Genomic DNA, 15,043 nt, shown 5'->3' on the forward strand with positions numbered 1-15,043 from the left:
GAGGAAAAAACAAAAACATCACAGTGTTGGGCAAACAACGGGGTTTACAAAATATCGAGATGATGTCCGTCGTGCTCTTGTTCAATGTACATTATTCTATCTGCGACATCATGCACAGCATTTTGCAGATAATGTCTTGGAATATTGGCAGTTTCTTGCGAGATGGCATCTTTCAATTGCAGTAGGATTGTTGGATGTGTCAGGAAAACTCGTTCTTTAAGGTAACTCCACAACCAAAAGTCGGGCAGATTGAAATCTAGAGAACGCAGAGGTCACATTGTTGGAAAGTGCCTACTGATGACACGATTATCTGCGTAATTAACTGTTTTGCAGGGATAAAAATGTGAGGTGGAACGCCATCTTGCATGAAGATTATGCTTTTCATATCGTGATTCCTCAGTCTAGGGATGACGAAGTTGTGTAACATGCTGTAGTAGCGCTCCCCATTTACTGTAAGTCTGTCTTATTCCATTATTGTTCACACGTGTGGAGTAAAGGTTAGCGCATCTGGTCGGGAAACCAGGTGGCCCGGGTTCGATTCCCGGTAGGGACAAGTTACCTGCTTGAGGTTTTTCTGGGGGTTTCCCTCAACCCAATATGAGAAAATGCTGGGTAACTTTCGGTGCTGGACCTCGGACTCATTTCACTGGCATTATCACCTTCATTTTATTCAGACGCTAAATAACCTAAGATGTTGATAAAGCGTCGTAAAATAACCTACTAAAAAAAACTAATGGTGTAGTTAATGCGCGCAATTGAGGTTCGTTTTCCGACCAAAGTCATAAGTAGGCACTTTCCAACAATGTGGCCTCTGCGATCTCCAGATTTTAATCCGGCCGACTTTTGGTTGTGGGGTTACCTTAAAGAACGAGTTTTCATGACACATCCAACAACCCTACTGCAATTGAAAGATGCCATCTGAGAAGAAATTGCCAATATTCCAAGACATTATCTGCAAACTGCTGTGCATGGTGTCGCAGACAGAATGCTGTACGTCGAACAAGAGAACGACGGACATCTTCTCAATGTTTTGCAAATCCCATTGTTTGCCCCCCCCCCATCTCAAATATTATAATGTTTAAAGGGGTTTAATGTTTGAACTGATTTTTGAAATACCCTATATTTTAGGTTATTATTTCTCTTTTGTGAAGTAACAAAGTTAATATAAAGTTTCTTTGTCTTAAAAATGGTAAATAACAGTTGAAAATATAACATTTCTAATGTCAATAAAACTTCACACTATATAATTAGTAATTGTTTTGGCCAAGACAGTGTCAAGCCACAGAACAGTATACATATAAATATAAAGTTTTAATATAAAATAATAACAAATATGTACAATATATTTCACATTTTAATTAAAAATATATCAAGGAAACTCATTATACATGTAGAATAAAAATTTAACTTTTTCTGTGATTTGAGGATTTGATCAAACATTCAACTTGCATTATCTCAAAAGAGTAAAAATGTGGCTTGGCACTTTCTTGCCGGGACCCCCTCAATTATGCAAACTGTTAAGACATATAGATACAATTTCAAATGTTATAATTAATACTATTAAGGCTCATCAAAATAAAATATAGCCCTAGTTATTTTCAGATAATCTGATATTTGTCTCCAGATTTCTTCTTTAAGTTTCGTGTCTTTATAGTTTTCATCCCGTGTATCATATAAATAGGCTTACAAGTCACATCACACAAGTTCGATAATTTTCTGACTGCAATTATCAGCCATCTTTCCTCATTGTCAATAAAAACAATACAATTCATCGCCACCTGTGATATTACTTCTTCATCTTTTTCTACATTCAATCATCATAAAGAGTATAAATGTCACACATCTTTGATAAATGTGTCAAAAAAATTTGCTGAGCTACTGATTTCAGCGAGAAACTCGCTCGAGGTTTTCGCCTCGAACGAGAATCTCTTCCAGTGTGTGGATGTCCATTTGAATCCATGTTATCAATCTTTGAATTTTCTTGCTAGCGAGATCTCTTCAAGTGTGTAACGGACCTTATGGCAGCTGGTGAAGAGTAACATTGAAGGGCCACTAATATAGAGTCGTAAAAAAAGCATAAAAACGAAGAAAAACACATACAATATACTGTATAAGCAGAAAATAACACAAAAATATCTTGATGCGTGTACCTGAAAACTTTATGTTTGTACATCAGATGAACTCGCTTTTTTTTTAGCTGTAGCAAATCCTTCAATAACCTTCTTGTTGAACTCAGGAATGTCACTAATCACTTTCTTCTCCAGAGAGAGCACAGCTAAAGCATTCAGTCTTTCGTTTCCCATTGAATTTCTTAAGAATGTTTTAATATGATTAGGGTTGAGAAACAACACTCACTTTCAACTGTCGTCATTGGGATGGTAACTATTATTTTCAACATAACACATTCCGAGAAAGTGCGCGACATGTTACTTTTCACAAAGAATTGTAAAAGAGCAGCAGCACCGGCTGCCCTGTGCAAATCTTGACTGTATAAAACCTGCAGTTCGGTTTTCAGGTTCTCTCCATTTAACGCAGGGTAAGCTCTGGTAGATCATTTGCTGGAAATTAATCGCACAGTCCTTGAAATTACTAACTAAACACAATTTTGAAGCACTAAGATGGTCCGAAAATTGAAATCTGTCTTTAATATTGTTGACAATAACATTGCATACTTCAAGTGACTTCAAGTGCAGGAGCATGATTGTTCCTTGGATTTGTGTATTCACTGTATCTTCCTTTGTTGTTAGGCTCATCAGCTGACCACCTCTGATTCATAAGTTTTTCGAACTTTAGAAATGGCATCATTAAAGTTATCTAAAAATTCTCTAACTTCAAGTGCATCAATATTTCTTTGTTGAATGCAGTCAAAGAAAATAGCTTCGTGAACCTTAACTTTATGCTACAATTCTAACCAAAAGAGCAGCTGGGGATCCTTCAAAGTATAAGCAAATCCCTCTGCCTGCCCACATGTAAGTTATGTCTATCATTTATTTCAAAACATTCTATTAGACTGTCTTTGTTTGCATACACAGTCCTGTGCTGAAAGTACCATCTCGTCTGGGGAACACACGCGATCCTTCTTTGAACAAACTGAGCAAGATAGTCCATTCTTTTAGGTGATCTTGAAGGAAATGGATCTATTGTCTTGGATGTCTTCAAACAATATTCTACTTTGAGAGGATGATGATGATATAGCATTTTGTAAAATCAAGTTGCCTTGATGAGCATAACAATATATGTAGTTTGCGTTAGGATATTGTTTCTTGACCAGGCATTGCACATCCCTCTTTCCCCCTCTCATAACAGAAGCCCCATCATATGTCTGACAGGTAAGTTTCTCGGGAACCTTGTCCACCCCGATTTCATTTAGCTGCTGCAAAATTATTTCTGTTAAGCCCTGAGCACTCCTATAATATAACTCAAAAAAGCCCCAAAATCCTTTTTTAATTTCACTTCCCAACAACTATATTTTCCCTTGTGTAGAAACCATGTATATAAATGTATGTTCGCTAATTAAATGTAAAATAACTTTCAGTACGATGGATAATATTCTTTCACACGAATTTAGTACCTAACTTTTATTCCTTGTTTCTCTATTTTATGGTTTTCTCTCTTTCTTCCATTTTGTCTCTATTTTTTTATATGTATTTAAGTTTCTCTCTTTCTGCTCTTGAAATACTCTAGAAAAATTCCACGAAAATAAGGACATCAGGCTTAAAAAAATTAATATGATTTTTTCATTCACATCTATAATGACTACTTGTAATATTTTAATCACCAATTTGAATTACTTTTTGTTGTAGAAGTCAGTTTTCCCTCCTTTTTGTATACATGCACCTGAGAGTTTTTCAGAAATGGTAATGTGTCCTTTCTCAAGTAGATAATTGAAGCTTTATTGATCATATAATTAAAAATAAAGAAATATTCGTGTAAGAACGGTTACTTATAATTTTTATCATAAAATGATTATTTTTAAAATTCACTGTGATATGCAACGTAAGTTATAAACAATGCTAGTTTCTGTGTTGTGTCAGTAACATAAAAGTTATTCAAATCGATGTTATAAATAAATTAGCCACAATAAATATAAAGTAACAAACTTAATTACCATTCAGTTCATGCAATCTGTGATTTTTTTTTCGAAACTAATTTTGAAGCTACTGATGTAATGATCCATAATGTTACTCATGTAACACTCTTTAATTATCAACTTCAAATATCCAGGTTTAGGACAACATGCCTCCAAAATCTTCTGCTGAAAAGGTTAGAAAATTCAGGGAGACGCTAAGTGACGAAAAAATTAAAGAAATCAAAGAAAATAATGCAAAGCAGCAAGCACTTTTAAGAAAGGAATGGTCTAGGGTGCAGAAACAAAAAAGAAACTGAAAATAACAGTAAATTACGAATGAGAAAGTACATAGAGAAATTAAAGGGTGAAGCAATGTTAAGAAATGTTGGGTATGATTCACCATCTACGTCTTTTTCAACACCTCAATCGCTGAAAAAGACAATACATCGAGCACAAAGGTCATTACCAACATCTCCAAGAAAGAAACGTGCTGTTATGAAGAAACTTTCTGAAAAGTTTGGGGTTGTAGAAACTAGCGAAATTAAGCAGAAGGAAGGTGAAAACTCTCATTATTCAGCTGTTTCACAATTTTACGAAAGTGGTCTAGTGTCTACTGTATTCCCAGAGCACAAAGATTTTGTCACTTTCATCAATAAAGATCCAGGAAAAGAAAGAAAACAGAAGAGAGTGCTTATGATGACAGCAATGGAAGCATATAGAGTTTTTAAAAGTGAATATCCAATGTCCAATTAAAAAATCTAAGTTTGCTAGTTTACGACCAAAATACAGTATATACTTCCAGTTTCTGAAAAAGATGAAAATGGTTGCTGTTGTCAATATCATGAAAATGTGGACCTTCTTATTGATGGATTATGCAAGTACATCGGAATAAATATCCTTTCTACTAATAAATTATTGGAAATGTCCTGCTACTTGGAAAGCCAAATGTAGTAACACTGAACAGTTTGTTACAAATCTATTCCCAGATAATACTGAATTAGAAAATCAAATTTGCAGTTTTCATCAGTGGACAGACAAATAAAATGGAGGCAGTCACCTGTCCTCGTGAAACTGCAAGAAATATATTGATCGAACATCTGAAGGCTTTATGCAAAGTATGTTTCTTTGCAAAAGCACAACTGCAAGAAGTAAAATATCTGAAAGGAAATCTTGCAACCTAACACGCTGTAGGCTATTACAAAAAGATTTTGCAGAAAATGTTGGAATAAAACACAAGGATGAAATAATGTCCACACATTCAGTCAACAAGGGTATTATTACAGCTGTTTTGAATGATGTAAACAGTACAATATTATACGCATTGGTCACTGATGGTGTGCAACATGTAAAAGGTGCAGCACTAACATTCAACAGAACCATATTGGAAGATGCCATGCACAGTGAAGAACAGAATATTTCCACATTCTGTTTGACAAAAGTCTTGGAAAGCTCTACAATATCTATTAAGTCCAGGAGAATCGTCCATTTATATTGTAATACTTATTTTTACTATTCTGATCGTAATTTAAGTACGATTATAATTTTCTTCCATAATTTAAACAGAGATAAATGTAATTTGCAGCGATTACTTCAGTAACAAGTGAATGTTACATCAATAATATTATTTGAAATGTCTGTTTTGCATGTTATTTACATTTAACAAAGTGTTAAGGATTATAAAAAGGTAACCTAGTGTATATCAGATTCATAAATTATATTCATATTGCCTTTTTACTATGTAACTTCACAGAAATTCATAATTAAATATTTCATTATAAAATCCATGTCCATATCATGTTACAATAGTAATTATAATTACTTAAGCGCCATTTTAAAAATCATTATAAAAAACCCATCAAACAGAAGAGCACAAAGGGTTTTTTTACATTACAGGGACAATGCCTTCATGAAATCAATGTTAACACGACTGTCACTGGTTTAGATCCACGGCTAAATATACTGAAAGAGATTTGTAGCTTTTAATTATGGTGATCACAGAGGCCTGCAAAATGAAGGGTCATAAAATCTTTTCTGAAAACGTATGCTACATTTATGGTTTCTTGGGGTGGTGAATCCAAATCTCAGCTCTGATTTTCTCTATCACGTAGGCCTACCATTTTTCCGCAACATACACTGGCACTTTTAGGAATGTGAATGTAGCGTTATTGAATTTAATATGAAAAAGTGATGAAGTGAACAATGTCCTGTGAGTAAATATTAAAGGTATATTTTACAAACATATTCAGATTATCATAATTCACAACTCACATTTAGTCAAATGATTTATACCACCTTCTTCATCTTAAAGTTGTGCTTGTTGTTTTTCCTCTTGTGTATCAAGAGATTTTCTTTGTAACAGTATTTTTGTTCTCATTGACTGCTTCTTGCTCTGCTGTCCCATTCACAGAGGAAATATGGAAACTTGGTATACCCAGCCTGCTGACCAAGAAGCATGCACAGCTCTCTCAGATCTCCACAGTTCATCCAGTTAGGATCTTCATATTTTATCTTTGTAAGAACCAGTCCAAGATTCTCGTAAGTTTCTTTAAGGTGTACCGAATGAACAACAGGTAACAAAGCATACTTGTTGCCATTGTGCAAAAGTACTCATCGCTGCCTTCAGACTTCTTTTGGAGCAAATGATAAAAGTCTCCTTTCATCCAATTCGTCCTGTATCAAACCAGGAATATCACTGTAGTACAATAAGGCATACATTCCTCTTCTGTACTCCGTACCAATGAAGAAATGTTCCTGGTGCCAGAAAATTTATTTATTTTAATCTGGAGTGTAAGAGCTCAGCTTTTTCCTTGGGTAAATCTAAATCTCTTATTAACTCATTGAGTTCGAACTTGTAAACTCTTCAGGACTTTAACTCTCTACTTTGCACAGCCTTCTAGATTATATTTCTGATCCTCATCAACTGGTTAGTACAAAATTTTATGTTAGAATACTGGATTATGAATGCAGCAAAATCACTATTATATTAATCATATAAAACATAAAATATAGCTTTGTGTAAAAATGGTGCGTGATGTGCTATTTTTGATGTCATTTCTGGCTTCTGGCATACAAAAATATAAAAAGAACTAAATTTATTTAAAATTTTTTTTCGTTTCAGACCTGTGTTATTATTATTATTATTATTATTATTATTAGTACTATTATTATTACTTCTATTCATTAACATCACTTTCAAATCACTGCCAGTAAACATACAAGCTGCAGCTGCATTTTGCGATGTTTCACCATAGAGCAGAACAATGTCGGTGTACTCCTCATTTGTACATGCACCAGAAACCCTGCTGTTATCATAAAAATAGTAACAAAACAGGAACAAAGTAAATGGAGTGGGTTCATAACCCTGTTACTAGTTGATGTTGCAACCACTAGGACATTCGAGTCAAATGCTTGCATTTGTTTTAGTATCCATTCCCTAAGCCTCTTAACTAGACAACTGTTTAGTGTTTTGTGCACGAAGTGAAGTCCAGTTCAACAAAAGATGGCGCAGATGGACCAGCAGGTGGCTATGTCACACTAAAGTTGCAGTGAACAATGCTGTACATATGAAAATAGTCGAAACTGAAGTGAAGTGGTCAATTAAACAATACGTACACTGCAAGAAACTGCTTTCAACATCGCAAAAGTAGTAGATGCATAAGAATAACATAAAATGTCACTGATGCTTTTGTATGACGAAATCAATTGAAACGTCTCACAGTGGATAGCCATTGTGTGTTTTAAATTCCAGTAAGGCTCTATTAATTCTTGATGAAATTATTATATGCCATGTGCATCATTCTGGGATAAATTGACTAGGCAACAAAGCAATCAACTGACACTTTGATACACAGATGATTTCTTATTAAGAAGCTGTTACTATTAAACTGTTACAGAAAGTAAATGACACATTTTGTTGAGGATTTGAAATATTATTTACTTCACTTCAATGTACAGTAATTTGGTGATAGCGAGATGATACTTGGCGAGGTAAGGCCTGAGATTCGCCATTTTATTACTTGACATTCATCTCGTATTTGGTATAAAAATAGCAAACAGATAACCAACCCAAGCGATAATAATCGAACCCATGTCTGAGCGCACCTCCAATTTTCAAATTTAGTTTAACAAAGATTCAATGAACATGATGGAATTTTCGATACTTACATAATCTTACTTCATGAGCTGCATAATATTAATATGAATAAGCAATACCTGATTATCACAGTTACACATCCAGTAAAAGCTGTCTGTATGTCTGTCCACTCAGTAACTGCTGTAGTAAAGTCAATTTCAACTGGAAGAACTTAGAACAGATGAAGCCCAAAACGCCTTTGCTGCCACAACTTGAAATGTTTACAATTTTAATACAGGAAATGTACAGTGGAATAAAAATATTTCTATTAAAGATCCAGTTATTCATAAGACCCCAATTTATTTTGAAATCAATATACTCATTGCGTAATGACAAATTACTAGATTACAGAAACTTAAAATTAATATACTGACTAGGAATTATGTGGCAATACAATTTTCGAGAAAATAATACTAACAGATTAATTATCAAGGAAGTACTGTAATTTAAAGTTGCTAAATAAAAATTACAAATATTAATGAACAGAAGCATGTGGAACTAGGGTAATTCTACCTACAGTCCTATGATGGCACAAGATAGCAATAGCAGAATGCAGTTAATTCTAGGTTAGCAAGATACCGTATCACAACCAACAATCAGACTGGAGAACTTCTATAACACTATAATATTGCAAAGTATTTAATGTTATCTAGAAAATGAAATTATGATTTAATAGCATTGAAACATGATACTAATTTTATGTACAATATTACAAAACTATTTTTATCTTCCTGTACTAAAGATGTGATCACCATTGTAGCTATAGATTTTATTTTTCTCCAATTTGTCTTTATTAAATTGGTCTTTTCAAAATCATTTCACACACACACGCATATAGGCCTAATGAATACGAACAGGAAACAATATTGTGCTTCTGGGCAGCAGACAGAATATATTCAATTGTTCTAATGTTGTTATGTCAATGTCGATTTATATAATAATTTCAGGCATCTATCATGTGCCCAACCCATCTACTACGTTATTTCATTTATTCAGTAAGTTTTAGACGTATAATGAAAAGTAAATTACAACAAAAATCAGTATTTTCTGTACAATGTAAATTTGGTATGATCAGAGCGTGGTGTCGACCACACCACTTCATTCCAGTGCCGAGGTCGTGGCAAGCATAGGGCTCTATCTCCATGCTCCCCCAAGTGCCTTCATGGTGTGTGATGGGGGTACCTTAACATTATGTAACAACCAATGTTAATACTTAAAATATTAATTCAGTAACCATTTAGATCATAAAAACGCAAATGATTTATATTTTAATTAGCGTTCCTCTAAAGAATTCATGTTTCAGCTGCCTTTCATATAACATGAAAGTCCGAAATTACATTTGTAAATATTAATCATACTTTAATTGTTTTCTTTAATTCCCATCTCCAGAACAAACATTTCATCAAGAGAGATTTATCAACTTCAGTTTTTAAATGAATTGTAATCCAAATAACATTCAAAGAAATCTGTGGACACTGTTTTTGTCTCATAATTATGTAAATAATTTATATTTAACTATATAATGAAAACTCCCAGTGAGTTCGCTGCAGTGCTCCATGGATGGATAATCTTTTAACCATTGATCTGCAAGTATTGCATGATATTTCGTAAATTATAAAATGTTGCAGACCTCATGTTGAAGAAATGGTTTTTACGTTTTGTGAAAGTAATTAAGAAAGTAATGGACAAGTTGAGAGATTTGATTTCCTTTATTCTTCGTAATTAATTTAATTTGAGAAAATAAACTGTACAAACTATATGCTTTCAACAGTTTTACTACACCTAATTTTTTTTACTTGGTTACTTAACAACGCTGTATCAACTACAAGGTTATTTAGCATCGATGGGATTGGTGATAGCGAGATGATACTTGGTGAGATGAGGCCGAGGATTCGCCATAGATTACCTGACATTTGCCTTATAGTTGGGGAAAACCTCGGAAAAAACCCAACCAAGTAATCAGCCCAAGCAGTACTACACCTAATATAGTTACTCAATTTTATTTTGAAAGGCCCTTTCTTATAGAGTGAGACAGAATTGTACAATTAATTTTTGTTGGTTCTAAATACATCGATACAGATAGTGCGAACTTGGAAAAGAGCCTATCCTGTGTTTGCCCTGGTATCACGAATTTTGAAGGTATTTATTACCTGTTGCTATGTGGAATGAACATTAAGAAATTCTCCTTTTATCTTACCAAAATCCCTCTGTTTCAGATAAGTCTTCCATAAAAATCCTTTGCTCTAATGTAAATTTCAGTTGAAATTTGAGCGACCTAACCTAAACAAAAAAAAAGGGAGGATTCGATCATTTAATGTAACTAAAGTGGTGGTACTGAGAAAAAGATAGGGTTAAGGGGAAGACGGATAGAATCAGCCAATAAAATGGAAAGTAGTAAAGAGAGTTAAAGTTAGAAATGGTAAGTAAAAAATATTGTGTACTAGAAAGAGGAAGAATCTGGGGAGTGCAGTAGAGAAGAAGTGAAAGTGAGTGAAAATAGAGAGAGTGAACCACAAAATCTATACCAATATAAGAGAAAAAATGGTAAATGAATTGAAGAAGTGATAGTAAGGAAGTACTACAAACAATGGAATATTGGAACACTGAATGAATGCAAGAGTGAAATTCTGAGAAAAGGTCAGTGAAAAATAGGGCAAATAACGCAATAATGTAATGTACATAATTAGTGAATATTAGTCAGATATAAAAATAATTGAAGATAAACAGAAAATTTGAGATAATAGAAATGAAAGGTAGCAACAATAGCAGAGGAGGATTAGTTAGATTGTAGCGGAGAGTGCTTATAAAGCAGAGTAATGTAGGCAACTATTGCATAGTTATTAGGAACAGAATATAGGGAAGACAAAGAAGGACCACATTAACTACCACTGTTGCTGCTACTCACTGCTACTACTGTTACTGGTACTGCTACTGCTGTGTCCACACCTGTAGAGTAACGGTTAGCACGTCTAGCCGCGAAACCAGGTGGCCCGGGTTCGATTCCCGGTCGGGGCAAGTTAGCTGGTTGAGGTTTTTTCCGGGGTTTTCCCTCAATGCAAATGAGCAAATGCTAGGTAACTTTCGGTGTTGGACTCCGGACTCATTTCACCAGCATTATCACCTTCATCTCATTCAGATGCTAAATAACCTAAGCTGTTGATAAAGCGTCGTAAAATAACCTACTAAAATAAAAAGCTACTGCTGTTGCTGCTACCACTACAATAAATAATTGTTGCTGCTTTCTACTGATTTTACAATGAAACGATTTAGGAGCCATAATCAGATAGTTTACCCTTTTCAATTTCCAAAATAAAAATAAAATAATTTTTATTACAATAATACATTTTCCGATACCAATCATAAAGTTTAAGTGCACTGTGATTTCCGAGAAAGTTTACACACCTATTCACCTGCGTATTTAATAATATATATTTTTTTTTAATTTCCATTTTTGAGTAGTGACTCTCATCTTCAACTCTCTCCGGATTGGAACTAATATTATCACAGAAACAGTCACACTGACCTAAATATCTAATACTTTAATTCACTTATGGAACGGAATTTCTTTATAATCTCTACACGCTCCCCTAGCTGCCAGTGACTTGCATAGACTATTTCCAATGCATGCAAATATTATTTTTAACGGGAGGTGGTTGTATGATTTGAATTTTTTCCTATTTCATGATCATTTTTTTTTTTTGGTAGGCCTATGTAGAAATATCATTGCTGCAACAACATAAATTTGAGATTAGTAAAAAAATTGGGGCAGAAATCTTGGGGGGAGGGAGGAGGGAAGTACCAGGGCACTGTAGTTCACAACAGTGAATATATCTCAGCCATTTTTAAGATAAATTCAAAACCTCTTTCTCTTTCTACTTCTAAAAGCACATTCTTTCAAATGGTTGAAGCATAATTTTGATATTTGTTTTCACAATGTTCAAATAAAGAATACATCTTAAGAATCAATTTTGAAGATACTTTTATAGAAACATGGGAAGATATTTTTCAAATGCAACAAAATAACAAATCTCTGCTACACAGAAAAGTTTCATAATAGCCTAAGAATGTGTGTTTCAAATATGCATGTAGGATTAAATAGTTCCGAAGATATAACGATATTAACTCTTTTCTGTGAGAATGAAACAAACAATTAAAGTTAGCAGAAATTGCAATCAAAGTTTAGTGTAATTTAAAAACCTTGTGCATCAGAGCTTTAAAATGACAGCTAAAAGAGCCACAAATGTGCATTAAATTTTGTGTGATGAAATTTTCAAATTTCAGAGATTATTTTAAAGCAAGCATTTTCTTTTTAAAAATTTACTGGTTTTAACCATCCTTGCCCCTTGAAAACTCTGTGCACCAGAGCTTTAAAAATGACAGCTAAAAGGGCCATAAATGTACATTAAATTTGTGTGATGAAAGTTTCAAATTTCAAAGATAATTTTAAAGCAAGCCTTTTTCTTTTTAAAAATTTACTGGTTTTCCACGACACTTTAACCATCCTTGTCCCTTGAAAGCCCTGTGCACCTGAGCTTTAAAAACAGCTTTGCAGTAGCTGACAAGGGCATAAATCCACACTAAAATTTATGTAGGCCTAATATATATTTCTCGGAGGCCGGAGGCAAAAAGACCTTTAGGGAGGCCGAGACGTAGATGGGAAGATAATATTAAAATGGATTTGAAGGAGATGCGATATGATGATAGAGAATGGATTAATCTTGCTCAGGATAGAGACCAATGGCGGGCTTATGTGAGGGCGGCAATGAACCTCCGGGTTCCTTAAAAGCCAGTAAGTAAGTAATATATATTTCTCACATAAGTGTATTTTACAGCAAAATCATCTTTTTAATTCAATAGTTTTCCACCATATTAAAGCCTTTCTCTCTCCTTAACATCCCCTGTAGCATTTGCAATGAATTTTTCTATTTCTTTTCTTTTTTTATATTAAAGTTTTCTTTTCTTATTGCTTGCCTACTTTTATTTAACAATTTCAAAGACATATACATATGCATTTGTTTCCCTCTAGTTACTTGTCCCTTATTATAAACCATAAAGTCATTAAATTGTAACATAAATATGGAATTTATTTGTGAAGCTACAAGAGACGAACGTTTTCGCCATGAAATGGCATCCTCAGGTCTTGTACAGCTGTCAAAAGAAAAAGTGGCCGCTCTCCTGAAGCAAAGTTCCCTTCGGGTATCTTCGCTACAATTCGGAGACAGGCGATGTTACATGTTGTTGGACCACGTTGCCTGATATCTACAGTTATAATTGAAGTATACTGTGTGTTATTCGATAGCATAATGGTAGCATTCAGGCGTCTTGTTCATGAGGTCCTGCGTTCGACTACAACCTCGTGCTTTTTATGTCCTTTTTTGTTCTGTTTTTGAGAGAGACAAACTAGACATAATGGCTCCTTTTTCTTTTATGATTATTTTAGTAATTAACATCAGGTTCATTAATATATTATGCCATGACTTTATCATTATCATTATGATATTGTGGCTGCAAATGGAAAGAAAAAAGATTTTATTCTCAATAAAATATCTTTCGTGGCATAAACATAACAACTTTACTGGCATCGGCCTTAAAATATTCAAACAATTAAGCGTTCAAAAAACAAAACAAAAAGCCACAATTCAATATTTAGTCTATCTTCCTCTTATCTCGATCATCTTGCAGTCGAGTGGGCATGGAATTGACTAGTCTTTGCAAATAGCGACTGTTCTTAGACACGATATTCCAGGCATTCTGAACATACACACATAAATGTTCTGTCCATGGGCAGGTCTTTAACTGCAAACCCAGCAATCTCCAATCTTTCCTATTTTCTGCCTTCCTCTTAGTCTCCGCATATGATCCACATATCCTAATGTCGTCCATTATTCTTTTCAACAAGAGACCCAACCAATTCCTTTTTCTCTTTCTAATCAGTTTCAGCATCATTCTTTCTTCACTCACTTTTTCAAACACAATTTTATTTCTTATTCTGCCTGTCCACTTTACACGCACCGTTCTTCTCCACATCCACATTTCAAATGCTTCAATTCGTTTCTCTTCATTTCGTCGTAATGTCCATGTTCCTTCCCCATACAATGCCACACTCCACACAAAGCACTTCACTAGTCTCTTCCTTAGTTCTTTTTCCAGAGGTCCGCAGAAGATCCTTCTTCTTCTATTAAAAGCTTCCTTTGTTCATGTTTGCAGTTTTCTTAGGAAGGATAGGCCTAAATGCGGTAACATCCTGTTGCTTTCCGCACACCACAATCTCTTTCGCATTTTATTAAATTCCAAGGGGCCCAAGCGTGGAGATGAGGAGAGTGGATTTGACTAATTGGGCCCTCCGGACTTCACCGAAAGTCACGGCAAGGGTTAAATATTAATTCTATCAGGATGTTTGACCCGGTCAGAGACCGGGAAATCTCAATTAGCCTTTGCCCCCCGCATCCTGGACTAGCTTCTACGAATCATCAGAAGATCTTAGAGTGTGATTGGGCCAATTTTTCCAAAAATGTTTCCACACTTTTGCTCTCGTAGCTCAGCGGACGAACGTCGGAATTTAGATGTCAACGTCTCAGGTTCAATTCCTCGTTACTCCTTTTCATTTTATTGTGGTTCAATTGTATGTAATAATACAAAAAGAAAAACTAATACCAGTATTATGCAACTGGATTTTTCCAAACCTAATATTAAATTTATGTTATTTATATCGCTAAAGAACGATTACAATATAAATAACTTGAATATTATTTATACAGTCTCACTAAAGAATGATAACAGAATATAAATGATAAATATCGGTTTGTTTAATTAATATATTGCGAAAGAACAATAACAATATA

The sequence above is a fragment of the Periplaneta americana genome, chromosome 16 (assembly GCF_040183065.1).
Source record: "Periplaneta americana isolate PAMFEO1 chromosome 16, P.americana_PAMFEO1_priV1, whole genome shotgun sequence".
Taxonomy (NCBI): Eukaryota; Metazoa; Arthropoda; class Insecta; order Blattodea; family Blattidae; genus Periplaneta; species Periplaneta americana.